Source organism: Chiloscyllium plagiosum, unplaced genomic scaffold, assembly GCF_037043375.1.
Source record: "Chiloscyllium plagiosum isolate Xiang-an unplaced genomic scaffold, Cpla_swu_hap1 HiC_scaffold_11, whole genome shotgun sequence".
Taxonomy (NCBI): domain Eukaryota; kingdom Metazoa; phylum Chordata; class Chondrichthyes; order Orectolobiformes; family Hemiscylliidae; genus Chiloscyllium; species Chiloscyllium plagiosum.
Genome location: NW_028270149.1, coordinates 16,249,499 through 16,276,309, shown reverse-complemented (window position 1 = coordinate 16,276,309; position 26,811 = coordinate 16,249,499). Strand labels below are relative to the sequence as shown.

Genomic DNA, 26,811 nt, shown 5'->3' with positions numbered 1-26,811 from the left:
GAGCAAATAGTTTACTTGTGCTCCTGTTTCTTGCCTTCTTAGATTCTAAAGTCATGTTTGGGAGAGGCTGAGGTGATGTAGCAATAGCACTGGTCATTCATATCCTCAGGTTAATGTCCTGAGGATACAGTTTTGAATCCCGCCATGGCAGGTAGTGAAATTTGAAATCAATAAGAATCTGAGGTAAACAGCTAACTTAAAATCAAGGCAGGAAATCTACCACCTTTACCCAATCTGCCCCATATGGGACTCCAGAGCAATGTGATTGACTCAACTTCCACATGGGCAACAAAATGCTAGAGAGTAGCCAATGAACCCACATTCCAAGAACAAATTTCTTTTCTAAAATAGTAATTACTGTCAAGTCACCTCTTATGTTGCAAGTTCCACCCTGACCTCTGATCACGAGGAGAACATCTGCATCCATATAACATTTTTGAAGTTTCATTTATCAGCTTCTTCCACTCATGATCAATCCTTATTCATCCTTTTAGTGACCAGTTTAACTTGTTATCGTTTTTCAGATTTATTGTGTTCCTCCACTTCCTCTCCCCTCACCTGGTGTGCAATGTTTAGGTTTCCATTATACAGCAATCATTGAGAATCAGGTAGACGTTTATGTGATTCTGCACCTGTGTGATCATGGCAGCACTATGCTATTTTTGGAGCTCAGGACCTTGGATAACAACATCAATTAAAGCATTCAGGTGTATGCTGCGCATAGACACGCTAAGTCCCTTAGATGACTAAAAACAGAATTCTTAATCCAGTCACAGACTTACTTAGTAGCACTGTTATTAATAAGAAGCTAATATTAATTCGGTCTTCTCCATGTCTAAATCAAGAACTAAATCTGACTTGATTCTTAAAGATGTGACATTTAGCTATCTCTGAACCTGGCACCTTTACTATATTTAGCGGCAGGAGGCAGACTCTTCAAAGAAATGACAAATCAAGTTCTCAAAGTCTTTGATAAACTGATAACTACATGATCTATGAGAAAAGGAACTACTCAAAATACTGAAGTGTGTTTTTCTGAAGGTCGGGATGAGAGTGCTGAACATGATATTTTCACTCTGACGTTTAATTAGACAGCTACACAACAAATGACTCACTTCTCCACTTGAAGCAGCTACAGAAAACAGATGAAAATTAAAGCTGTGGATGTTGTCTTCATAGTTCTGCACACTGATACTAATCTAATTTCTTTTAGAGCTTACAACCCATGCTAAACCTCAAAGCTATTTTTAAAAGCACATCTTTTAAAGTAGTAAAATACGAAGAGAGATAATGTCCTGACTAATAGTAATTGCACCTTCCATACACTGAATCTTAGTTAACTATAGCTTTTGAATAAGCAGTGTAAAATTCTGGCGAATGCAGATTTATATCTCATGTAGAACTGGTGTAGGCATAACATAAAGTAACCATGTCCTGTACACCTATTCAAGTGGCATCCCAAAATAGTAACATTACTTGTTTAGACATAACTTGGCATTGGGCTTAATCAATAATTTTACTTTCCAGTATCAATGAGGGAGATTGTAACAGAAGTGAGGAGTGCTCAACCTATTGTTCTCAACCAGAACAGCTAATGGATTTCTGATGCTCCAATCCCTTTGCCGCCAATGGTTTCAGTAGTTCTGAGAAGTAACTCATTGTTTAATGGTTTCTGAAAAGATTGTGCAAAAGTGCAAAATAGGCAATATTTTTCTCTTAGATCCTTCCATAACGTTCTGTTGACTAAAGTGCAAAATTATCCCAAAAGATATCACTGGGTGTAAGATAAACGAGCATAGGAATGGAGTCAAATTACTTAACTGTAACTGTTCTACCGTTCAGTGAGGTCATGACTGGTATGCAACCTAACTCCTGTCTTTGCTTCCATATCCAGTAACACCTTTTAGCTAGCAGAAACCAATCAATCTTAGTTTTACAATTAACCACTGATTTAGCATCCATTGATATCTGAGTACAGCACTAGTCACCATATTTACAGAAGGTTATTAATGCTTTAGAATCTGTTCAGAGAAGGTTTGCAAGACTAATATCTCAAATGATCAGATTGCCTTATGAGGAAAGGCTGAACAGGCTAGGCCTGTATCCTCTGGAGTTTAGAAGAGTCAGAGGTAGATAAGATCCTGAGGGGACTTGACCAGGTGGAAGTTGAAAGGATGTTTCCTCTTGTGGAAGAACGTAGAACTAAGAGTCATCGTTTCAAAATAATGGGTCACCTATTTAAAACAGAGGTGGGGAACTTTTTTCTTCCAGGATTATGATCTTTGGAATTCCCTTTCTCAAAAGGAAGCAGCTGCAGAATCTTTAGTATTTTTAAGGCAAGGCAGGTAGATTCTTGATGACCAAGAGGATGAAAGATGACTGGGACATGTGGGAATGTAAAATTCGGTTTAAAATCAGGCCAGGCATGATTGTATTGAATTGAACAGCATTGTAGACAATGTGGATGACAACATAAAATTAGAATAAGATATTGATAGATTAGGTCAATGGGCAAAGCCATGGCAGATGGATTTTAATATAAGCAAGTGTGAGGTTGTCCATTTTGGCTGAAAAAGCATAGTTCAATATATGTTTTCGAATGCACAAAATTAATACAGTGAGATTTGGGGTTCAGGTGCATATCCCTTTAAAATGCCATGAACAGGTGCAGAAAAGGGCGACACGGTGGCTCAGTGGTTCCTCACAGCACCAGGGTCCCAAGTTCGATTCCAACCTTGGGTGACTGTCTGCGTGGAGTTTGCACATTCTCCCTGTGTCTGCGTGGGTTTCCTCCGGGTGCTCTGGTTTCCTCCCACAGTCCAAAGATGTGCAGGTTAGATGAATTGGCTATGCTAAATTGTCCATAGTGTTAGGTGCATTAGTCAGACAGGAAAAGGGGTTCGGGTGGGTTACTCTTTGGAGGGTGGGTGTGGACTTATTGGGCCGAAGGGCCTGTTTCCACACTGTAGGGAATCTAATCTAATCTAATCTAATCAAAAATATTCCGGAAGGCTAATGGGATGAAATACAGGGATGCAGATGTTATGCTGCAGTTAAACAAAACCCTGAGGAGACTCCACATAGAGCACTGGGAGCAGAGGTGGGTACCAAACCTTGGGAAGAATATTTTAGTCCTGGAGAGAGTTCAAGGCAGGTTTACAAGGATGATACCCAGACTTCAGGTGTTAAATTATGAGGAGAGATAAGACAAATTAGGCCTTCATTCTTTGGAATTTAGCAGGTTAAGGGGTGATCTAATCAAGGTATTCAGGATATTAACAGGGAAAGACAGGAGAGATTAAAATGAACTATTTCCACTGGTTGAAGATTCTAGGACCAGGGGACATCACCTCAGAATCAGGACCAGGCCATTCCACAGAGATGTTAGAAAGCACTTCTACACGAAAGAGTGGTGGAGGTTTGGAACTGTCTTCCACAAAGGGCAATTCCTTTTCAATTGTTAAATTTAAATTTTTTATTAAGCATAGGTACCAAGGTATATGAACCCAAGGCAGATATATGGAGTTGGGCACAGACAGTCGTGATCTTATTGAAACAGTCTTGAGGGGCTGAATGGCCTACTCCTGTTCCTTGCTCATTTGTTCATACTATTAGAAAAGTTCCAAACTTTTACCATTCTCTGTGTGTAATAGTATTTCTTAATTTCATTCTTGTAAGCTTTGGCTCTAATTTTAATGCTATGCTCTTGGTCCTACTCTGCCGAGGAAGAGGAGCCAGTTTCTTCCGATATCTACCTCATCTATTTCCTTCATGACGTTGGAAAGTCATTTAAGAGCCAAATCTTTCTCAAGATCAGTTTAAGCTGTGTTTATACTTATTTGGATTTTTAAACTTTTATGCATAGTTATATTTGAGAATACATTTTCAATAAAGATAACTGCAGTGAAATGATGAATTTAGATGAGATTCCCTATAGTGTGGAAACAGGCCATTCAGCCCAACAAGTCGATACCGACCCTCTGAAGAGTAACCCACGCAGACCCAGCTCCCTCTGACTAATGCACCTAACACTAAGGGCAATTTAGCATGGCCATTTCACCTGACCTGCACGTCTTTGGACTGTGGGAGGAAAACGGAGGAAACCTATACAGACCCTGGGAGAATGTGCAAACTCCTCACAGACAGTTGCCCGAGGCTGGAATTAAATCAGGGTCCCCAGTGCTGGCCACTGAGCCACCATGCCACCCCAAGGAATGAAAGGTGAAATACTACAGATAGTTTTTTTTGTTTCTCTTATTTTATCAACAGGATTACTGAAGATAGTTGTCCAATTGACGTGTTGATTTATTCATAGAGCTCCTTTCTCAAAAAAACTGTCAGCAATGACTGTTCTTTTAATGTTACAATGACGCTAGTGCTAAACTCAGCCAATGATTCATTGCATTTGCCTCTGAGGTGAAGTAAATTGCCTTCGTCTTGCAGAATTAATGCCATCCAATGTTCTTTCTTGTGCAATAAATTAGACATAAATCATCCCAGTAGGTTACTCATCTACTCAGAAAGGCTTGGGAAACACATCTTGTTTTATCACTGATCGCCTAGCGTGTCATCCAAACTGCTTCCAATGACTGACATTGTGCATCAAAACAGCAAATCACTTCCTTTCATGCTGTGTGATTCCATGAATGCAATTTAAGTTTTTAGATGTTGCTGATAATTCGAACTCTTACAACAGCGAATGCATCAGGCTATTCAATAAAACATCATGTATCGCTACAGAACGTCACTGCGGGTGTTTGAGCGTATTTTCCTACATCCAGCTATCTTCAGTTGCTTCATCATCAATGATCTTCCTTTCAATATAAGGTCACCAGGGATGTTCACTAGTTCTTGCACCATTCACGACTTCTGAAGCAGTCTGCATTCATATCCACTAAGATCTGGACCACATGCAGGCTTGGGCAAATTACTTAAGTGCCACAGAACTACCAGGTGATGACCATCTTCAACCAGAGAAAATTTGACCATCTCCCCTTAATATTCTGTGGCAATCTCATGACTGAATAACCTACCATCAACATCCTGGGGGCTTACCATCGACCGGATCCTGACCAGCCAAATGAGGACGATGCCTACAAGAGCAGGTCAGATTCTGGAAATGCCGTGTTGAGAAACCACTGGCTTGACCAATCACTCCTCCACCATGCCCCCTCCCCCAACCCCCACATCCCTCATACCCTTGCCCACCATCTACACAGCACAAGTCAAGAGTGGAATACTCCCTTGTTGCCTGGATGAGTGTAGCTCCAACAACACTTAAGAAGCTTGGCACCATCCAGGATAAAGAAGGCCACTTGATCATCCACCATGAGATTAGACTATTTACAGTGTGGAAACAGGCCCTTCGGCCCAACAAGTCCACACTGACCCTCCGAAGAGCAACCTACTCAGACCCATTTCCCAACATTTACTCCTTCACCTAACATTATGGGCAATTTAGCATGGCCAGTTCATCTAACCTGCACATTTTTGGACTGTGGGAGGAAACTGGAGCACCTGGAGGAAACCCACGCAGACACGGGGAGAATGTGCAAACTCGACATAGACAGTTGCCTGAGGCGGGAATTGAACCCGGGTCTCTGGCGCTGTGAGGCAGCAGTGCTAACCACTGTGCCACCGTGCCGCCCTTAAATAATTCCTTCCCTGCCATAGATGTACAATAACACTAGTGTATATCATACACAGGATACACTACAGAAACTCACCAAACTTCTTCTCACAGCACCATCCATACATCTGACCTCTAACACCCAGTTAGACAAGGGCAGCATGAATACCAACATCATCACCTATAAGATCCCCCCTCCCAAGTCATACATCATACTGTCTTTCAATTATATCATACTTCTACTATCAGTGGGACAATATCCTGGAATTTGCTCTCTTACAAAATAACATGAACACCTACATGGGATGAACTGTAACAATTGAAAAAGGTGACTCACCACCATTTTCTCAAGAGAAATTAAGGATGTTAAAAAAATGCAGGTAGCCAGTATCCTGGAGGGTTCAGAAAAGATTTACAAGGATGTTGCCAGGGTTGGAGGGTTTGGGCTACAGGGAGAAGATGAATAGGCTGGGGCTGTTTTCCCTTTACTGTTGGAGGTTGAGGGGGTGACCTTATAGTGGTTTATAAAATCATGAGGGGTATGGGTAGGATAAATAGATAAGGTTTTTTCGCTGGGTAGGGAGAGTCCAGAACTAGAGGGCATAGGTTTACAGTGAGAGGGTAAAAGTTAAAAGGGACTCAAGGGACAACTTTTTCACACGGAGGGTGGTACATGTATAGAATGAGCTGCCAGAGGAAGTGATGAAGCTGGTACAATTACAATATATAAAAAGCAACTGGATGTGTATATGAATAGGAAGAGTTTAGAGGGATATGGACAAAGTGCTGACAAATGGAACTAGATTAGGTTAGGATGTCTGGTCGGCATGGACGAGTTGGACCATATAGTCTGTTTCCTTGTTGTACATCTCTATGACTCAATGACTCCATTCACATTGCATCATGAATAAAGGAAAATGTTGCATGAGCTGAATTGTGCCAGTAGTGTGTCAATCCTGACACTGGGATCAGTGTCCCAGAATCTTTTATTCTGTGGTTAAATTGATCTGCATTGCCTTAATTAAAAGTTCATAATTTTTGACCTTTACTGCAAACAAAGTGTGTTGAGAACTGCAATAAGTGGATGTCATTTAGCTTGCTTACACAATATGTCAAGCACAATGGAAGCAGTAACTGATAAATCCATGGCTATCAGAATGAAAACTGATCTAGGTCATGGTCCTATTTCATAATGCAGTTGAATCTCTAACCTAGATTGAGTCCTAGAACAATTAGTAACTTCAGTAATTTCTACTATTGATTTGTTGCCAGTGTAAACTTGCTGATTTGGGATTGATTTATTAAAGACAACATACATCATCTGTTTTCTATCTGCGCATGACTATGATGTATACCTTTGTCTACGTAGTAAAGCATTTATCAAGGTTCAGAACTTAGTGTGGTTGTTTTGATGAACCACAGCTTTTTCAAAGGAACAGCAAAATACTGTGAATGGTAAATTCTCCCATTTCCATATAGCTATATAAATAAAGCATGGTATAATAGCAGACGTTCAGATGAATCAGTCATAATAATTCTTGCTAGATCATGCTTCAGGATGATTGATTTAACAAATATCACTACTTGTGATAGATTAAAGGTTGTGGAATTCAATTTATATTGTACATCATAAACTCCAATATTAACAAACATCCATTTTGGGCATCCATTTAAACCTGTGTTGTATAATTACGTTTTCTCAAACTTTAAGTTCACCCTTATTGTTTATTTATTCTTAATATAATATACAGTCCAGTTTCATCTATGAAACTCAAAATGCCAGCTTGACTTGGTTGACTCGTGTCTTTGAGTATGACGTCTCTGGGGTTCAATTCCAATTTGGACTCATGGATGTAGCAGAAACTGACACTTCTGTGCCATCCAGAGGGGGTGCTGTATCGCTGAAAGGGCAGACTTTTGGCTGGAACAGTAATCAATGCCATGTGAACCCTTTAGGTTTAGACACACCTAAACTAATTTATTTGTTGTCTATGAGACCTTCCAGTGTGAAAATCGGTTACCATGTTTATCAATGTAACAAGGATAATATCATTTCAAAGGTACTTCGGGATCCCCGGAAGTGATGATAAGGCATACCCGAATGTAAAATACCAAAGGGTCTGTTTCCGTGCTGTACATCTCCACGACTTTAATACCTAATATTTCATAAACTCCAATGTTCACAAACAGCCCATTTATAGAATCCATTTGTTGCTGTCAAGCTTCTCAGTCAGTGAGTGGGATTTACCGACATTCCTATGTTAAGATGTGGCTTTCTCACAAAAGTGGTCCAATAATGCAACACAGTGTAGTATATTAGCATGAAAAAATAAAGAAAAAAGAAGCCAGGTACCAGTCTGTGAATCCTCAGACCCAGGAATGAATGGTGCTTCTAGAAATTGACAAATGTGCAATGTGTGGATCAAAGAAATGTAGGACTTAAAGCGAGAGTAGATCTTTTGGCCCATCAAGCCTGTGTCAGCACTCAGGATGATCATGACTGATCTTGACTCTATTTTCCTGAATGACCTTCCCAATATTCCTTGATTCCCTTGTCTATCAAAGACCTAACTCAGAAACAAAAACAGCAATTGCCAGAAAAGTTCAACAGGTCTGACACCATCTATGGAGAGAAATCAGGTTGAATGACTCTTCCTCAAGGTTGAAACTTTATTGCTGGAACAGCACAGCAGGTCAGGCAGCATCCAGGGAACAGGAGATTCGACGTTTCGGGCACAGGCCCTTCTTCAGGAAAGAAGGGCCTGTGCCCGAAACGTCGAATCTCCTGTTCCCTGGATGCTGCCTGACCTGCTGTGCTGTTCCAGCAATAAAGTTTCAACTTTGATCTCCAGCATCTGCAGACCTCACTTTCTCCTCCCTGACTCTTCCTCAAAACAGTTCTGAGGAAGGATTGCTCATTCTAGAATCTGATTTCTCTCCACAGATGCTGCCAGACCTGCTGAGCTTTTCCAGCTATTGCGGTTTTCGTTTCTGAGTTACAGCATCCTCAGTTCTTTCATTTTTAAAAAAATCTAACTCATCTTTGAATAAATGTTACAACTGAGCCTCCAAAACTTTCTGGGGAAGAGATGATATGGAGGTGCCATGTTGGACTGAAGTGGACAAAGTCAGAAGTCACACGACACCACTTTCAAATTTCAAATAAACCTGTTGGGCTGTAACCTGGTGTCGTGTGACTTCTGCCTTTATGGGGAAGAGAGTTCTACAGTTAAAGGGCCGTATAAGAGAAAATAATTTTGCATCGGTCTTAAAAGGGAGGCCTCTTACTTCTTAAACTATTGCCTGTATACACCTCACTTGACTAGAGCACTGGAAATTAAGCCCGATATTCCCAGAATCATCACAGAAGTTAAAGATTTCCCAATTTACCTGTTACTTCAGCCCAGATTAACAGAAAGCTTGGACTAGGTCTCTGTACTGAACAAAAATAACTATTTGTTGCAAATAAATAAATTCTAATGACAGGTAAGCAATTATGAACCATCCACATATAACCATCCACATATAACCATCCACTACCAGTTAAAGCTCTAGCCTATTGATAAATATCCTCCTCTACACATCCATGCTTTCAGGTAGACATAAAAGAAACATGGATATGATGGATTGAGGGATAGACTTGGAAGGCAATTCAGTTTTCACTATCCACAGGGTTTGTTGAGGTGATCTTTTACTGATAGAATGCTGCTGCTTGGTCATCATTCTCCAGGTACTTTCACTTGTTTGCAGGAGGCACAGGGTGACTGGTTCACACTTATAAAGGTCTCTGACTTATGAATTAAATGTCACAGCTTAGAGTCACTGATGAGGGGAAATAAACTTCAAGCTTGAGAAATCTTTTTTTTACTTCAGAGGAAATACAGCTCCTTTCCTTCTAGACGTCTGGTAGATTATCATTGAAACATTTACAGTCACAAACTACCAAGGTGCTAATCACATAGCTGTCAGCAGGCAGAAGACCTTTGTCATTGATAACTGGCCCTTAGTTCACAGACCATTCAGCTACGTGTTGCCAGCCAAATATCTTTACATGCTCAGACCACTGGCTCTAGCTTACCTGTAACCAGGCTTCCAAATGATTATACTAAAAAGCAGCTGTGTAAATAGCACTTAAAATGAGTGTCAGGCTACTTGTTTTTAAAAAATGCAGCAATACTTCGTTTTTAAAGTGGTCCTTTAAACAATAAAAGTCTGTGATGCAAAATACAAAGAAATGTAGTCTTTACAACCCTACTTTTAGTCTTCATCTCAAGAGAAAACATTTTCCTCACACCCAACCTATTCAGTCCCCTCAAGTTCTTATAAAATGTAAAGGATATGGGCATTGATTTAATTTGATTTGATTTGATTTGATTTGGTGTATTTATTGTCTTGTGTACCCAGTACAGTCAAAGGCTTCATTTATGATCAGTACAGACAGATCATAGTAAGTAGGCATAACCTGTTTCAACCTTCATCCCAGGAATGGATCAATTGAACCTTCCTTGAACTGTCTTTAAAGCAATGAAGTCTTCTTTCTCCAATAAGGAAACAGAAACTGTTTAGAATGTTTTGGAGGTGAGAGAACACCAGGATATCAAAAGGAGATTAAAAAACCAATGCTAAGTATTTTCCATTGGCCAACTGTAAACAAAATTGCCAGTTTCTATGGAAACCTCTGAAAAGGGCTGAAGCAATAGATTTTAAATCTTCTTTATGAGATGCTAGAATTAACAACAAGGTTTGAACTGATGATTCATGTTTAGCATTGATATTTAAGCTAAATCATGTTACAACACTTTCTAAACAGTTAGTATTGTCAGATACGCGATTACTTTTCCATTTCTGGAAAGGTGTAAGACATCAATGGGGAAGTAGGCCATTCAGCCCATTAGTCTGCTCCACAATTCACTGAGATCATGGCTGATTTCATAATCCTCAGCTCCACTTTCCTGCTTCACTCACCAACCCCCCCCCCCCAACCTCGCCACCGCCATACCCTAGTTCCTTCACTCATTAAAAATCTGTCTATCAGAGCATTAAATATATCTAATCACCAGCCTAGATTTATGGTGGCATAGTGGTTCAATGGTTAGCACTGCTGCCTCACAGTACCAGGACCTGGGTTCGATTCCAGCTCAGGTGACTGTCTGTGTGGGCGTGCTCCGGTTTATCCCACAATCCAAAGATATGTAGGTTAGGTGAATTGGCCATGCTAAATTGCCCATAATGTTCAGGGATGTGTAGGTTAGGTGCATTAGTCAGGAGGTAAAGATAGGGGAATGGGTGTGCGTGGGTTACTCTTTGGAGAGTCAGTGTGGACTTGTTGGGCCAAATGGCCTGTTTCCACACTGTAGGGATTCTAGATTCCTAGACTCTCCAACGAAAGGAAACAGCATCACCACATCCACCCTGTCAAGTCTGTTAGGAATCCAAAAGAACTGTGGATGTTATAAAACAGAAACAAAAACTGGAATTGCTGGAAAAGCTCAGCAGGTCTGGCAGCATCTGTGGAAAGAAATCAGAGTAATACTTTGGGTCTGGTGACCCTTCCCACTGAGTTCTAAGGAAATGTCACTCAACCCAAAATGTTAACTCTGATTTCTCCTCTTAGGAATCTTTCAATAAAGTCTCCTCTCACTCTTCTATACTCCAATGAATACAAGCTCAAGCTGTTCAACTTCTCCTCATAAAAAAAGTCCCTAAACCTGGGATCAACTAGTGAACCTTCTCTAAGCTTTCTCCAATGCCAATACATCTTTCCTTAGATAAGGAGACTAACTCACAATATTCTATGTGTGGTCAAGTTGGTATATAGCTTTAGCAAGATTTCCATATTTTTATATTCCATTCCCTATGAAATAAAGACCCAGCATTCCATTTGCTTTCTCTATTACTTGCTGAACATATATTCCAACTTTTTATGATTTAAGGACAGTTCCCGTACCGATCCTACTGGTATTCTGAGAGCACGTTGGCCATTCCCCAGCCACGTCGTGTTGGAGTTCCCTGTTCGCACTAACATCTTTAACATGTCCATTGTTCTTTTTGTGTCTTTCCCAAGTGCAGAAAGACACAGCCAGGGACATCTAATTCCATAACCCAGTATACCTGAGTTGTCAGCTATACTAACCATTGCATTCTCCTTTCTTCCATTTTGGTATAATGCTATTCTGGTATATTATGCCATTCTCATGGTGAGATCACAAGATTACATCATCAGTTTAATAATTTTCCTGGGTAAACAAAAAGAACCCAGGTCTCTTATCCATTTGTTACATCACCTTTGGGAATGGGCCATCCATTCAGAAATTCTTTAATTCAAGCATCATTTAATACATTTTCAGGGATGTTATGATCCTAGAGCAGATCACCAATTTTATGTTTCGGTCTGGCTAAATCATAGAATGCCTACAGCATGCAAACAGGTCATTTGGCCCATCAGGTGCACACCAACCCTCAAAAGAACATCCAGACCCAAACCCACCTTCTCCCTGTAACCTGCATTTCCCATAGCTAATCCACCTACTCTACACATCATTGGACTGTGGGAGGAAACTGGAGCATCTGGAGGAAGCTCGCACAGACACAAGGAGAATGTGTAAACTCCACACAAGCAGTCACCCAAGGCCAGAATCAAACCTGGATACCTGGTGCTGTGAGGCAGTAGTGCTAATCACTGAGCCACTATGCTGCCAAATCTGAAAACCAGTCTCTATTTTAAAGTTGATGAAGATGAGAGATCCCAGATACATACAATGAGATTAAAGTCACAAGATTCCCCCATATTGAATAAAAAGACATAAAGTTTACTATATAAATTTGGAATAATAATATAATCTAAAATGTATGCACAATTTATACTCTTAACATTCAAAATTAACATAGTGTGGGTAATAGGTAAACAGTAGTCAAATACTGTACATAGTAACTCAAACAGCAAATGTGGTCAAGACAGATCCAAATGAGTTTCTCAGCAATCTCCCAAACATTAATGAGACTGTGGGTCTCTAACTCTCATTGAAACTTTGTTGTCTCTGCAAGGGATTGCAGTTCTTCACTTCAGGGACCGATCTGTAGCTTTCAACTTGTATCTTTTTTGCCCTTTCTCTTATTTATAATATGTATGTGTGTATGTGAAATGTTCACACTTAATAATTAATAAACTCACTATCTGTTCATACTAAAAAGCTTGGCTAATTTGATGTCGTTTAAACATAAGTTTGTTTAGATTTGGGAGAAAGTTGTCCACAATGGAAGGGTTCCTTTATAAATTAACCATCTGGTAATTCACCGAGGTGGGGGCACAGCAGGATGAATAAAGGTCAGGAGCCATTTCATCCTGTCTTCATAGAGTTTCACAGTTTGAAGACCTCAAAGGTAGTGATCTCGGGATCACTACTAGTGTCACGTGCTAGCCAGCGTAGAAATGAAAAAATAGGCAGGATGAACACGTGGCTTGAGAAATGGTGTAGATGGGAGGGATTCAGATTTGTTGGACATTGGGACCAATTCTAGGGAAGGTGGGACTATTACAAAATGGATGGTCTACATCTAAACCGGACCAGAACCAATGTCCTTGGGGGAGTTTTTACTACTGCTGCTGGGGAGGTTTTAAACTAATGTGGCAGGCGGCTGGGAACCAGAAGAGAAAACAAGTCGGCAGCGAGGTGGAGACTGGAGACTGTAAGAATCATGAAAATAACATTAATAAAGGGAAGAGTAGGCAGAGAGCAGATGAGCACTAAAAAACTGATGGCCTGAAATGCATCTACTTTAATGCAAGAAGTACAGTGTGTTAGGCAGATGAACTTAGGGCTTGGGTTGGTGCCTGGGAGTGTGATGTTATTGCAATCACAGAGACTCGGTTGAAGGAAGGGCATGATGATTGGCAACTGAATGTTCTAGGATAAAAACGCTTCAGACAGGACAGGGAGGGAAGTAAAAGGGAGGGGTGGAGTTGCATTGTTGCTCAGGGACGATATCACTGCTGTGCTAAAGGAGGACACTATTTAGATCTGGGTTAGTGAGGCTTTATGGGTGGAGCTGAGAAATAAGGAGAGTGTAGTTACATTGTTAGGGCTGTATTACAGGCCTCTCAACAGTGAGCGTGAGGAAGAAGAACAAATAGGTAAACAGATTATGGAAAGATGTAGAGGCAATAGGGTAGTGGTGATGGGAGATTTTAATTTTCCCAACATTGACTGGGATACACTTCGCGTCAGAGGTCTGGATGGGATAGAATTTGTAAGAAGTGTCCAGGAGAGTTTTCTAGAGCAGTATGTCAATAGTCCAATGAGGGAAGGGGCCATATTGGACCTGGTACTGGGGGATGAGCCAGGACATGTGGTACAAGTTACGGTGGGGGATTTCTTTGGGAACAGTGACCACAATTCTGTAAGTTTTAGAATACTCATAGATAAGGAAGAGAGTGGTTGTAAGGGAAGAGTGCCAAATTGGGCCAAAGCCAATTATATCAAAATTAGGCAGGAGCTCAGAAATGTGGATTGGGCACAGCTATTTGAGATGTGGAAGGCTTTCAAAGATAGATTAAAGATAGTGCAGGATAGTCATGTCCCATTAAAGGCAAAGGATAGGAAGGGCAAGATTCGTGAACCGTGGATGACAGGAGAAACTGTACGACTAGCCAAGTGGAAAAGGGAAGCGTACATAAGGTCGAGGCAGCTAAGAACAGAACGGGCCCGGGAGGAATATCGGAAGAGTAGGACAAGTCTTAAATGAGGAATCAAGCAGGCTAAAAGGGGTCATCTGAAAGCTTTGGTGAGCAGAATTAAGGAGAATCCCAAAGCATTTTATTCTTATATAAGAAGCAAGCGGGTAACTAGAGAAAGGATTGGTCCACTAAAGGATAACGAAGGAAGGCTGTGTGTCGAACCTGAGAGAAAGGGTGAGATTCTGAATGATTGCTTTACATCAGTGTTCAGTGAGGAGAGGAACATGATGAATGTTGAGATTAGAGATAAAAGTTTGATTAGTCTGGATCACATTGACATAAGTAGGGAAGATGTGTTGGTTAGGCTAGAGGTTGTTAAGGTGGACAAATTCCCAAGACCAAATGGGATCTATCCCAGGTTGCTGAGGGAGGCATGACAGGAAATAGCTGGGGCCCTGACAGATATCTTTGTGGCATCCTTAAATACAGGTGAGGTGCCAGAGGACTGGAGGGTTGTTCATGTTGTCCCCCTGTACAAGATGGGTAGTAGGCATATTCCGACTACGCACCAGTGAGTCCGACGTCAGTGGTGGGAAAGTTGCTGGAGAAGGTACTGAGGGATAGGATCTATTTATATTTAGAAAAGAATAGTCTTATCAGTGATAGGCAACATGGTTTTGTGCAGGGGAGATCGTGCCGTCCAACTTAATAAAATTCTTCGAGAAAGTGACCAAGTTGATAGATGAAGGAAGGGCTGTAGGGGTCATACATGGGCTTTGGTAAGGTGTTTGATAAGGTTCCCCATGGTAGACTAATGGAGAAAGTGAAGTCACATGGTGTGCAGGGTGTTCTAGCTAGGTGGATAAAGAACTGGATGAGCAGCAGGAGACAGAGAGTAGTAGTTGAAGGGAGTTTCTCGAAATGGAAAAAGGTGACCAGCGGTGTTCCACAGGGGTCAGTGTTGAGGCCTCTGTTGTTTGTGATAGACATAAATGATCTGGAAGAGGGCACTGTTGGTATGATCAGCAAGTTTGCAGATAACACGAAGGTTGGTGGAGTAGCAGAAAGCAGAGGGGACTGTCAAAGATTACAGGAGGATATAGATAGACTGGAGTGTTTGGCGGAAAAGTGGCAGATGGTTTTCAATCCAGACAAATGTGAGGTGATGCATATCAGCAAGACTAATTCTAGAGCAAATTATACAGTGAACGGAAACGCCTTGGGAAAAGTTGATGGGCAGAGAGATTTGGAAGTGCAGGTTCATTTTACCCTGAAGTTTGCTGCACAGGTGGATAGAGTGGTCAAGAAGGCATATAGTATGCTTGCCTTCATCGGACGGGGTATTGAGTATAAAAGCTGGCAAGTCACATTAAAATTGTACAAGACATTGGTTTGGCTGCATCTAGAATACTGTGTACAGTTCTGGTCGCCACATTACCAAAAGATATGGACACTTTGGAGAGGGTGCAGAGAAGGTTTACGAGGATGTTGCCTGGTATGGAAGGTGCTAGCTATGAAGAGAGATTGAGTAGGTTAAGTTTATTTTCATTAGAAAAAAGGAGATTGAGGGGGAACCTGATTGAAGTTTACAAAATCATGAAGGGTATAGACAGGGCGGATAGAGACAAGCCTTTTCCCAGGGTGAAGGATTCAATAACAAGAAGTCATGTTTTCAAGGTGAGAGGTGGAAAGTTTAAGGGAGATACACATGGCAAGTACTTTACACAGAGGGTGGTGGGCATTTGGAATGCATTGCCAGCAGAGGTGGTAGAGGCAGGCTCGGTAGATTCATTTAAGATGCTTCTGGATAAATGCATGAGTAGGTGGGGAGTAGAGGGATACAGGTGCTTAGGAATTGACCGACAGCTTTAGACATTACATTTTGATCAGCTCAGGCTTGGAGGGCCGAAGGGCCTGTTCCTGGGCTGTAAATTTTCTTTGTTCTTTGTTTTTCTTTGTTTGGGATGCTTCATCTGGAACTGTAAAGAGTTGGAGGATCTGGCCCAGGGTTAGTCATTAAATGATTAGGAATCAAGTGACCTGCTATATTTCTGTCAACACCTTGTGAGATTCTCCATTCAGTTGCCTCTTATATATTCCAATATCTCTTACAGATTACTGGATTTTGGCTATTAAATCTCGTTCCAATTATAGGTCGTCATTCAGTGTTGGGTCCAAATTAATTGCCAATATTGAAGCTGAAAAGTTGTAAATCCTCCAGCATAGACATATCTCTCTGTATTGCTGGAGTTTATTAGTGAAACACTGTAACTTCAATTCAAGGTAGAAAACATAAAGTAACGACATGATTGTGTCCATGTCATGCACTTTGTAAATATGTAATCAGCAGTTGAAAAGAACTAAATGTCAAGCCTGGCTTTGGCCTTTGATCCACAGTCTTGATCAGATAAATGTGGAGAAGTTTATTTGCGTTACTGGGTCAACATGAGTCATAGTACATTATTCCATTTTATTAATAGAGGTCACCATTGCTTAATGTAATTCACAGAATGCTCCACAGGTTAACTGACTTCACTCCTCATGTAAGGCATTGACCTTCTTTTTAGTAAAGCCAGTTAGTCACCTTTTTGTCAGCTGTTTATTTTTTAATTTCTCAGAATGTTTGGTCTAATCCCACTGCATGATTTGGTCACTCTGTCCACAATGAAAAGCTGCCTCCTCGCTCTTCAGGGGAATTAGTGTGCAAGGACGAGATTCACATCGTCAGGGATATGTGAGATGCTGACATTTAAAAGGAAAGTTTGGTTTAATTCAACACCTAGTATAACTGGATCACTGCTGTTTCTGATGGAATTTGAATTCAGGACATAAGTCTGGATTTGAAAACTCCTCTCAGTAATGGTGACCATGAATTTGTCATCAGTTGTTGTAAAAGTCCATCTATTTCACTCATGTTCTTTGGGGAAGGAAATTTTCTATTCTTAGCTGATCTAGTCTACATGAGACTCAAGACCACAACCATTTGGTTGACTCTTAACTGCCCTCTGAAACAGATTAGGAACCACATATCATAGAATCCCTACAGTGTGGAAGCAGGCTACTTGGCCCGTCGTGTCCACACAACCTCACCGATAAGCATCCCACCCAGATCCCCTCCCTATCACCCTGCATTTCCAACAGCTAATCCACTTAGCCTGCACACTTTGGTTAATTTAGCATGAACAACCCACCTAAGCTGCACATCTTTGGACTGTGGAAGGAAACTGGAGCACCTGGAGGAAATCCATGGGGAAAATGTGCAAATTCCAATTAGACAGTTGACTGAGTTTGGAATCGAACCCGGATCCCTTGCGCTGTGAGGCAGCAGTGAGGCACATGTTCAAAGCTAATTGGAAATGCACAGCAAATGCTGGACACATATCCCATGAAATAATTTTTATAAATCCATAAGAGCCCCCCTGGCAAAGGTCTGGCAAAACTCACTTAAAAGTTTAACAGTATTGTTTTTAACCGTAAAAAAAACTAATCACAAGAGCACATGACCTGAGTGTTTATGAAGAAGTTTACGAGTTGCACTATGACTATATCTCAAGTAAGTCAAAATCTTTTCATTAGGTAAGCTGCTATTTTAAATCAGGCCAGCAATTTTGTGTAGTCAATAATTCCCAAGCAGGTGCAAAATGTGCAGAATTGGTCATTCATGAACTAGTGGTATTACCCAGATATTGAAAGGAATTATTATGTGGACTTGTTATGACTGGAATATGGAACAGGCAAGCTTGGCCAGGCTTTGGTGTAGTTCAGTTTTGTAGGACGTGTCATCCACATCAGGGGTTAGGAAAACCTCTGCATGTCATCAGCCAAACACCTTCAATACCCATCTCAGTTTTTGAAACACAATTCAGTCATAGAGTCAGACACATACAGCACAGAAACAGACCCTTCAATCTAACCAGTCCATGCTGAACATAATCCCAAACTAAGCTAATCGCACCATGTGCCTCCAAACCTTTCCTATTCATAATTTGGAAATGCCGGTGTTGGAGTGGGGTGTACAAAGTTAAAAATCACACAACACCAGGTTTTAGTCCAATAGGATTAATTGGAAGCACTAGCTTTCAGAGCGCTGCTCCTTTATCTGATTGTGGTTGTGGAGTACACAATTGTAAGACACAGAATTTATAGCAAAAGTTTGCAGTGTGATGTAACTGAAATTGTACATTGAAAAATACCTTGATTGTTTGTTAAGTCTTTCATCGGTCAGAATAATGTCTTTTAAACATTATCATTGTACCCACATCTATCCACTCCCTATGCATGTTCATTCCACATGTGAACACCCTCTGTGCAAAGGATTTACCCTCATGTCTTTTTACATCTTTCTCCTCTCACCAGTTATGGACCAGGCCGGACCCCCTCAAAATATTTCAAGAAGGTAGCCCATACCCTAACTTTTCTAGCTGTTTTAAGCAGGTGTAATGTGGATATTCCAGGAATGATGTAGCTGGCCCATCCACTCAATTTTAAACAAAACAGAATTTATTTATACATGAACAAAAGAAAACTGAATTTAGAATAACGTAACAATTTGAAAATCTAATTAACTCTATCACAACCTAATGATGCTATTCCAAATACTTGCAACATCCCCATAAACATCCCTTGGGAAAAAGGTAAAATCAAACGCAGGGTCTTACAGGAGAGAGATTGCAGAGAGAGAGAGAGGATTGGTGTGGAACCTTTAGGTTCTTTAGGTCCTCAGTAGCTTCTTTTGTGTTCCCAGCTAAAACTTGATTAATAGCTGCAAATAAAACAGCTTTCTAAAACCAAAACAAAGCAGAGAAAAGCTGAGTTGGGAGAACTGAGCATTCCTCTTTCATTAGACAAGTTTTTTTTTAAAACCTTGAAAGCCTCTTCAAGTAGATAAACCCAAACATATCAGAACCTATGCTTTTACGACCTCTCTGAAAAAACAACCAAAATCGACATAGCCTTGTAAGAGAAGCAGCATCATCGCACCTTACAAAAGTGCCTCCTAGTCCTACAATTGTCCATTCTATGGAAAAGAGAACCACCATAAACTCTATTTCTGACCCTCATTATTTTGTAAACGTCTATAAGGTCCCTCTCAACCTTGTACGCTCCAGTGAAAAAAGTCCCAGCCTATCCAGCCTTTCTTTTTAACTCAAACCTCCCATACCCGGCAATATCCTGGTCAATTTCTTCTGAACCCTCTCCAACTTAATAAGACCCTTCTTATAACAAGGTGACCATAACTGCACAAAGTACTCCAGAAGAGGCCTCACCAACATCATGTAAACCTTAACTTAGTCATAGAGTCCTAGAGATGTACAGCATGGAAACAGACCCTTTGGTCCAACCCGTCCATGCCGACCAGATATCCCAACCCAATCTAGTCCCACCTGCCAGCACCTGGCCCATATCCCTCCAAACCCTTCCTATTCAAATACCCATCCAAATGCTTCTTAAATGTTGCAATTGTACATGCCTCCACCACATCCTCTGGCAGCTCATTCCATACACGTACCACCCTCTGTGTGAAAAGGTTGCCCCTTAGGTCTCTTTTATATCTGATGTCCTCATTCCTATATTCAAAAGATTAAACAATGAAGGAAATCATGCTAATTGCAGTTTTAACTGCCCTGTCTATATGTGATGCAAACTTCAATGAATTAAGTACCTGATCCTCTAGGTCCCTCTAGGTCCCTCTAGTACCCAAGGTCATAGCATTAATTGTATAAGCCCTACCCTTGTTTGTTGTACCAAAACACAAAGCTTACATTTTTATCCAGATTGAACTCCATCTGCCATTTTACAGCCCATTGCTCCCCCCGAATGTTAGTAGGTTATATGGGACCTTTACTGAAAATGAAAGAAAGGGCCCGTATATTCTTACAATTGTGGAAATTCAAATATAATTTTCAGAAGCCCAACCCTCCCAATTCCTTTAAGAACAAGTACAGATTGTGTGGTGGTGGAGCACCAATTGAAAACAATCTGATGAATGTTTTTCAGGAGACCATGAGCAGTTTTGGTAGAATACAATAGAAGTCAATAGCATGTGACCAAAAAAAAGGAAGTTTTGGAGAGAAACTATCAGACTCTCAAAAGGCATACTGTTGTAAATACCCACAGACTGCAATAATTTAATTTCTTAGTATTTGCTAACAGAGATTTCCCAAATTAATCTGCTGGATTTAGCCTATTGGAAATGAGCTACAGTCATGATTTCAGAGGCTTATTAAAACTGATTAGAGAGACATTCTTGAACTTAAGAGATAACTCCTCAATGTTGGATCATCCGTCCATATTTCTAGCACGACTCAAGGTGCATTTGAAGGTACAAAAGATCATTTGAAGGTTTCACAAGTGAAGATGAAAGAATAGGCAGATGAACATTCAGCGGCTAGAACATTTCAGATGGAAGATGAAGCATTGATTTGTAAGGTAAACCTCTATTTGCAAAATCCAGTGGTCCATTCAAAATAGTTCAGATGGTTAGTAAAGTAATTAATCCAATAAATACCCGGATTGCAAAAAAGAAGAATTGGTTATGTCACATAAACATACTGAAAAGGTACCATCGTGGAAGAGGATGAGGGGGAAAAATGCATCAGTTGGTGAGAATGATGGAAGATGATGGAGATGATAAGACTAAGGTTGAAGGAGTAACAGATAGTTCTCAAAGTGAAACAAAAACAAAAATTACTGGAGAAAGTCAGCAGATATGGGCTATAGCTGTGGAGAGAGAAATCCAGTGACCCTTCTTCAGAACTGAAAACGAAAGGTACTGGAGATCACATCTGCTCAGGCAGCATCCATGGACAGAAAGCAAGCTAATGTTTTGAGTCTAGATGACTCTTCATCAGAACTGGAGTGAAGTGTAGAAAAGGCAGCATATGTGCAATGGCAGGGGGAGGTGATTTGGAAGTGCTTAGGGAGAAAGGATGGTTTCAGATCTTCAGCAATTACAGTTCTTTGTTCTATTTTAGTTCACAAAGTGAAATTCTCATAATTCAGTGAGAAGTTAGGGGTAAGGTCTTTACTCAGCGAGCCGTGAGTTCATGGAATGCCCTGCCAGTAGCAGTGGTGGACTCTCCCTCTTTATGGGCATTTAAGTGGGCATTGGATAAGCATATGGAGGATAGTGGGCTAGTGTAGGTTAGGTGGGCTTGGATCGGCACAACATCGAGGGCCAAAGGGCCTGTACTGTGCTGTATTCTTCTATGTTCTATGTTCTATGTTCTAAGTATTAGGACAATTATTGAAAAATTAGAAGGTGATCTGTACAGACTAACTGGATGTGTTACATTAGCTAGGAATTATGTGGGCGTGGAAGAGTCAAAGTCAATTAAAATACATCTTTATTGGTTAAGCCCAAGGATACAAACTCAGGTGGAACCCGAAGATCAATACACACTGGAAAGCCATTTGGTTGAACCTAGCCAAAGTAGTCAGAGTTCACCAGTAATGTGAGTTCCTAACCAAACACTTCAACCAGATTTGGTATAGGTTACAGAAACGTAAATGCAGTTATGAAAATGGAGTCGTCCCCAATTCCACAGGCAAATGGTATCTCACCATTTTCTAAGATTGTTCCATTAGAGGGGTGCCATTAACATCAAGGGCTAAAGAAATATACTTTTTTTGCTACACCAAACGTGTTATTGTAATATCAAGCAATGCCTATGGTTAAAGAACAGCTCAGCTGTATTCCAGATGCTTATGAGTCAAGTCATAACTGAAGTTTGTAACTCGAACAGTATATTTAGATGATGTTGTGAGACATGAAAAAAAATTATGAGAGTCATAGTCATAGAGTCATAGAGATGTACAGCATGGAAGAAGACCTGTTTAATCAAATACAGCTGGCTTAATAATAAATTTGGCCGAATGTGAATTTGGGAAAGCAAGAGCAACTTATATAGAACATGTTGTAGAACAAGGACAAGTGTTACCAAGGACAGCAAAAGTAAACTGAAGGCTCAAGTGGACTTCCCTACTCCTAAAACTCAATGACAAATCATGAGATATTTCACAATGTGTGGACTTTACTGGAAATTGTGTGCATAATTTCAACATGATATAGTTGAATGTTTAACAAGTTTGTTAAAGAAACAAGTGAAAATGGCATGGTCAGCAGAATGCCAAGAAGCCTTTGAGATGCTGACGGCAATCCTAATAAATAAACCAGGCAAGTCTTGACAAGATTTGTAGCTCAGGTTGAGGTTCTGAATGTAGGTTGCTCGTTGAGCTGGAAGGTTCATTTACAGACGTTTCGCTACCCTACTAGGTAACATCTTCAGTGGGCCTCTGGGCGAAGCACTGCTGATGATTCCTGCTTTCTGTTTATATGACATCACCAACCCAAAGAAACCCAAACATATAAATAGAAAGCAGGAATCATCAACAGTGCTTTGCCTGGAGGGTCACTGAAGATATTACCTAGTAGGGTAGCGAAACGTCTGGAAATGAACATTCCAGCTCAGCGAGCAAGCCTATATCCAAAATAAACCAGGCTCCTGATTTCTCTAGATCTCTCAAAATAGTGAAAGATGTTAGTGACTTGAGGATGGATGCAGTCTGTTGCAGGATAACAAGTTAAGAATAGAGAAACCAGTGGAACACTTATCTGAGAAAGTGAATTTGTATCAAAGGAAGAAATGTGTCATAAACAAGGAGACTTTGGGATCGTTGATGCCTCATCAAACTTTGAAGGTGATGTCCAAATTGGAAACAAGAAGACACTAATTTATATTGATCATAATCCAATTGAAAAGTTTAAAATTCAGAATGCAAAATGATTCTGATGGAGTCTTTCATTTCAGTTAGTTAATATAACAATCATCCACATTGCTGGAAAAAAATAATGCAATTGTATCTATATTATCTTAAGTGTAAAATGTTGGAGTAAGTTAAAGATTGAATAAATTCTGGGACACTACAAGGTTGTCGAAGGGGCTGACGATGAAGAATGAATGGATGTAATTCTGGTGTTTTGTTGTTGTTCATGTATTGGGCAGTTTGTGATGAACTTTTTTAATGGGTCCATATTTTAAAGACCACATCTTAATATTTTTCTGTATTTTTGATTGTGAATAAAATTGGAAAAAGACAGTTTCTGGTATGTTTTTTGAGATAATGCATTACTTAGCTTGGTTTGTTAATCATTGTTGATTCACCCTTACCTTTGGCTGTTTGTGTCTTAGTGAAATGTAAACCTATTCAGACCTTCTGCTACTTATTTAAACACTATATATTCTTATCCACTGTCAAATCTTTTATTGTATGTTCCCACTCAGCTCTTTCCAGTTTGGCCCTCAAACTGCATAGTTTCTTTTGCTCAATTTAAGGCCCTAGTTTCAGACTAAATTGTGTGACATTCAAACGTCATGTAAAGTTCTTACATATTATAGTTATATTTTCCCAAGTGCATCTTTACAGCAAGGTTATTAATTAGACCATTCTCATTACACAACACCAACAGCCCAATCCTGGGTTGTCTCCTCAACATATTATTCCAAAAACCCATTTTGTCCACACCCTAAAAATGTGTCCTCCACAACATGAAGCTCAGTTAACCAAGTTTAAATCCAAATTTAATTTGCCCTTTTCACTATATTTCACTGTTATATGCATACCTAATTCCTGATTTATGTTAGGTTTTGTGGATAAGCAAATTCAGAAAGAGAAACAGAAATTGCGAGAAAGGCTCAGCAGGTCTGGCAGCATTTGTGGAGAGAAGTCAAAGTTAACATTTTGGGTCCGGTGACCTTTCCTCAGAACTGATGGGTCAGTTAGCTTTTCCAGCAATTTCTGTTTTCACTTCCAATTTCCACAATTCTTTTGGTTTTTATGAGCAAGTTCAAACAGTTTTCCTATTCCATTGTACTATACATGACATAGTACTTAACAATATAACTTTGGATAAGGCTGCATAAAATAGGAATTATCAGTTGGAATAAAAACAAAGCCAATTTATGAATATTGCCATCAGTTCAATCAGACATTCTGTTTGAATTTCAGGGCCAATACATCTTCTGTACATCACAAAGATTGGCTGATCATAATCAACAGAACATTTGTTTGGTTGGTCTTAATAAGTAACATCCAGACTGTATTTCCCAGCCCCTGCTTACAAAGCCCCAAAACAAAACATCTCTTACTTGATTTGATGATGTTAAGAATTTGCACATGCTAAACAATCCTGAGTGCACTAGTAGCTAATAACCCATTTAAAGTTCATCAACTGAGCCCATAATGTGGTTTATTGCTACTTGTTACTGACGTGCACACACAGGGATATATTCTCACCAAAAAAAAGATTATGTTCGGGTCTTCTGCCTTTTTTTGTATTATCCCAGGAGCTCAGGCAGCCTATTAGATCCCAGTTGCATTTCCACGGCAGTGCCTTGGCTAAGCAGAATCAACTTATTAACATTGTGTCACACAGCCATTGGAAGGTCTGTACATGATGATCAGCATGGAGTCTCATTGACTTCTGATTCCAGGAGTATGCCAAGGAACGCAAGGCTATGGACAAAGTGCTAGAAAATAGGATTAGAATAATTAGGCTGGCACAAACATGATGGGCTGAAAGGCCTTTTACTCAGCTGTAGATCTCTCTAAGTCTCTGTTTTATTTTAAAAATATACTTTATTCATAAAGAAGCTCTTTGCATATATACATAGTCACAAATGCAGTTCAATTTTGTATATGTGCATATCAAGTAAACAAAAAAAAAAGAACTTTGACTCTATCTAAAAACCCAAAGACCTTTCTTGTCCATGCCACACTAATATTTACATATATTTAAGATACTGGGAGGGTCCAATAACTGAACAGACCCCCATTTACCTTCAGCAGGAAGACCTCAGACAGTGGTCTTTCCCCACTGTGTCTTGGCAGCAACTGTCCCAAGCTTTAGTGCATCCCTCAGCACGAGGTCCTGGACCTTGGAATGTGCCAGTCTGTAACGCTCAGTCGAGGTCAACTCCCTGTTCTGGAAGACCAACGAGTTTCTGGCAGACCAAAGAGCATCTTTCACCAAATTGATGGTCCTCCAGGCACAGTTGATGTTTGTCTTGATGTGTGTCCTGGGGAACAGACTGTAGAGCACAGAGTCCTGCATCACAGAGCTGCTCGGAACAAACCTCGACAAGAACCCAATGGCATCTTCCTCCAGGCTTTCTTTGTAAAGGCATATTCCAGAAGGAGATGTATGACAGTCTCTACCCCTCTGCATCTGCTTCGAGGGCAGTGTTCAGTGGTGCAGACTGACCGGATGTACACAAAAGATCTCACAAGTCATTGTTGAGTGCAAGGATCTCAGAAATGTAGGAAAGCTTACAGGCAGTGTCACTTGTCAATGACGCAGCACCCTTTTTCCCCTGTTGTGATTATTGGAAATTTGGCACTTTTGTGTTTACCCTGATGAGTGTAAGATGAAAAGCATCAGTAACACGCCTTCAATGTCCAGTTATCTTCCTTTCTAATGTCTTATTGGAATATGATACAATGATAATGGAGTCTTGATTAATCACACCAATCAATATTGATTAGTTAGTCCACACCTGACTCACATACAAGGCAAGCAAACCTTGAGTGGGGGGAAACCTTTGTTTTTGTGTTTGGAATGATGGGTGAGTTTTCAACCCATCTTGTAATCCACTACCTCTACAACTAGCTAAGAGTTTAAATGGAGATACATGGTTAAACTCAATGCTTTAAAGCATATTAGTACAAAGCAGGCTGGACATGAAAAGAACAAAGGTAAAATGTGTTGGGAATTCAATGATTTCTTGGTCAAAAACAATAATTTTGTATAATATTGATTTAACTTGCAACAGGCTTTCAAATTCATTCATTATTTTGCTTGCAATCCATGTGCTTTATAATAAGCAATATTTTACAGTTTCATTTAGAAAAATATATTCCTATATCTGTTTACAGGCAATCAATATTTTATTTCTTAAAAAGGTTAAGAATGACGCAAAAAGATTGACTCTTCCTTCAGATGTTAGTGGATCATTGTTCAGTGAAAACTAACTAAAGGGCGCAAACTGATATGCACATCTCATTAATTTTTAATCCATTATTAGTCAGTGTAAAAATGTAATGGGGAAATTTAGAAACTGAATTTGTAGGCTTGACAAAGTCTAGGTGGCTCATTCATAGCTTCTAAGTATTGTGATCTATAGAATGTTCTGCAGCAGACTTTATATGGAAAAAAAACTAGGGCAAAAAAATCGCCCAAGTATATGTTATGCAGGAAAAGCTTTCACCAGACTTACACAATTGTACTTTGCTACATATGACCTACCCTGTAATTGGCACAATTGAAGCTGCCTACAGCCAATACATAATTGTAGGACACACTGTGCTAGTTCAGTATGATGCGATTGAATTCAAACCACAGAATTCGAGGAGATAAGTTCTGACATTTGGACAAAGCAGACACATCACAAGTTGCCGTGCAGAGAGAGAGAAAATTGCATGGGGATGTTTAGAGATATAGCTTGTGACC

The 26,811-nt window shown here is 40.1% G+C and overlaps 1 protein-coding gene across 6 annotated transcripts in view; it reads left to right on the top strand.

The window, feature by feature from the left end:
- Positions 1–26,811, top strand: part of LOC122557422 (neuronal PAS domain-containing protein 2) — a 281,788-nt gene that overhangs the window by 67,777 nt on the left and 187,200 nt on the right. The window contains exon 1 of one of the 6 annotated variants that reach the window (XM_087991867.1): positions 20,601–20,732. The exons of the other annotated variants lie outside the window; for them this stretch is intronic. The gene's annotated coding sequence lies outside the window, so the exon portion shown is untranslated. Of the gene's footprint in view, positions 1–20,600; positions 20,733–26,811 lie in introns of those variants that run through there. 6 annotated transcript variants of the gene reach the window in all.